Source organism: Mycena indigotica (assembly GCF_014461135.1).
Source record: "Mycena indigotica strain 171206Taipei chromosome Unknown Mind.scaff0002, whole genome shotgun sequence".
NCBI classification, from domain to species: domain Eukaryota; kingdom Fungi; phylum Basidiomycota; class Agaricomycetes; order Agaricales; family Mycenaceae; genus Mycena; species Mycena indigotica.
In genome coordinates, this window is record NW_023503001.1 from 3,495,794 (window position 1) to 3,498,896 (window position 3,103).

Genomic DNA, 3,103 nt, shown 5'->3' on the forward strand with positions numbered 1-3,103 from the left:
AGTTAGTCGGCCTTACCTGCCCAGTCATAAAGGGGAAGACTTCATCGAATCCTTGGAACGACACAGACAGAGCGCGCGGGACGCTCTAGTGTTGGCGCAGGAAAGGCAAGCTAAAGCATACAACAAGCATCGTCGACCAGTGGAGAAGATAGAGCCAGGTGATCTGGTCCTCGTCAACCCACATTCTCTGGAACTGGTGGAGACCACGGGTACAGGAAGGAATTTGGTACAGAGAACTATAGGACCTTTCGAGGTTCTGGAGAAGATTAACCCTCTTGTATATCGACTCCGCTTGCCCGACACGTACCCTATGCATCCTGTCTTCAATCTCGAGCATCTGCGGAGGTACCGACCGTCCGACGAGAAATGGGGACTCCGCACCACTTTACCGGACACTCGGGATTACTTGCACGCCTCAGAGGAATACGTAGTTGGGGCTATACTGGGACACGAAGTACGGAGAAGAGGAGGGCAGAACGTGAGATTCTTCCTCGTACGATGGGACGGGTACGGCCCGGCAGACGACTCATGGATCTCTGAGTACGATATGCGCAACGCGCCAGTGCTCAAGCGCGAATACTTGAAGCTAAAGGGCCTACGTTAACAGACATCGGCTACGGCGTGATCGCGCTACGGATCACGGATGATGAGTCAGAAGAAGGAGTGACTGGTCACATCATCGCTTCTTCTTCTTGACTCGTCATCAGTGAGTCCCCGTCCTCCCCCCGTCTCCTCTGGCGCACCCCAAGCGGCTACTTCACAGGGCCTACGGTGCGGCGATAGCTGACCTCTACTTAGGATGGCCGCTTCGCAACCCAACTCCTCGGTGCCGCGCTCCTTAGTTCGGACGGAGCCGCACCTAGAGCCCGACTACGGATTCGATATACTACCGCCACCCATGCGAACGATTCTATTCGACTTCGCGGATTTCGATGTCATCTCGTCACGAACGATTCAAGTCGACGGAGAGACTGTACTGGTCTTATGGTCACCCAACTCGACGCAGTCGCCCATCTGTCCAGGACCACCACTGCTGGCGTTGCCTCCGTTAGCCCCACAAGGGCTCGAAAAACGCTGGGACGGGTCATACGGGCGATACGACCCATTCATCATTCCACAGGCCGCGGGCGATTCCTACCCGCACCTAGCGCTCGTTCACCGGGCGTACCAAGTTCACCAGACCGACAAGTGGTTCATGGCCTACTGTGACGTATCCCAGTACTGGGAAGATACGGGCAGCTCCCAAGATGGCAAGTGGCTAGGTCGGATGAACGATACCTGGCTCAACGCCATCGGCAAACTCGAGGACGAAATCTGGAACGACATCAAGGCTTTTAAGACCGGCCTCAACGGAGAGCAAAGGAAACGGCTGGAGAGCTACCGTTTCGGCAGCGTCCCCGGTGCTGTTAGCCTCGTCAACTACCGCATTCGCTTTCAGAAAGGCGTAACCTGGGATGACGGTCTACCCTTGGCCGTCAGACTGCAGTACTCGTTGCGGGAGAAAAGGGCTTGGTTATTATACGCCCACGCGTTGGCTCTCGCAGTACATATAGCTGCATCTATGCAAAAGATGTGGGTACCATCCCAAGGGGGTAATGCAAAAGATGTTGTGACAGATGTATTTCATGAATTTCTCACTGGAATCAAGAGATATGACTAATATAAAAATGCATATAGGAAGATAAATCACCTTTTCTTTGGGCCGAATATTCGTAATATTATATTTGGGACTTATAAGCCCAGGGACCAAAAAATTAATAATCGATTAAGTAAGGTTGATGTAGCAAGATGCAGTCATCAAAAGCTCTGATGGCAATCAAAAATCGTTCCACATTGATCAACATACCTATATGTCATTGATCCCATCACTGATACCTTGATATAGCAGCCACAAACAAGAAAACAGTGTTATTTAATTTAATTTTCAAGCAGTTGCCCTCATCTTTTGCATTACCCCCCTAGGATGCCACCCACATCTTTTGCATAGATGCAGCCATATGAGCTGGCTCTCGAGACTCGTTCCGCCGCTGAATTACGAGGGTCCAGTCACTACGCTATGGAAAATTACGTGGGATTCTGGGTGAATGGCATGAAAGAACGAGAAGTAATGCTACTGATGTCCAGAGGAGCCCCTGCCTTTGTAGCTCATCGTCGAAAGCTACGGGAGACAGACTTAATCGAAGAAGCGTCACACTACTACCAAGGATCGTCGCTCTCTATCGACCGTCTCCGCCTCCCCGGGCAAGGAATCCGCGGGCCCTCCTTGCATGATGGAGCATTGCCCGCAGTGATGTTGGGAACCCCGGCGGGGCCTCAGCACCCGTACGAAGGGCGTACTTCTCCTTCGCTGGCCAAACAACCTCCGCCTATGCCGTCGATCCAGACTTGGGGGGCTAGAGAAGTGTTTAGCCGAGGGGATTTCGACGACGACGACGACGACGATGATCGCATGGCGGACCCACAAGCCGACGAATCAGGGCGATACATAGTGCCTCCTCCCATTGCTGGTAGAGTCGATGGCAAGCTTTCGCTCTGGCGTTGGGACCTAGAAGATAGCTTTTACCGACAAGCGGGTAAAAGCCGCAACGACTTACTAGAGGGCGGTCGCGTAGTCTACGACCGGCTGAAGCGTCATCGAATATCCATCGACTCGGAACTAGCGTATCCTCGGGGAACTTACCAACCAACGCGGTACGGATTTCAATTGCCGGAGGAGAGCTGGAAGGGGCTCGATGGCCAGAATCGTGCCGCTTCGAACTGGGTCTATCTGCAGGAATATCCTAGCCGGGAAGATTTACACTTGGTCGGCCAACCTGTGATCCTGGATCAGGACAGTTCTCCCGCTCCCTTCTCGGACGCGGGCTTGGCAAGTGCTCAGACGCCCAGCACAGCGGTTGGCCCGGATAGAGAAGTAACACAAGATTCGGCCGAGAACAAAGGGAAGGTTATTCCAGTCAAGATCCTGAGAAATCGGTGGCAAGAAACAGCGCCCCTTCACGGGGAGGGAAATGTCGCCGGACCCTCGCTCGCCCGGTCCCGGGCGGAACCGTCAACCAGAAGGGTCGATACAGAGGATAGTGTTAGTCTGGGGGAGTCAAGCAGA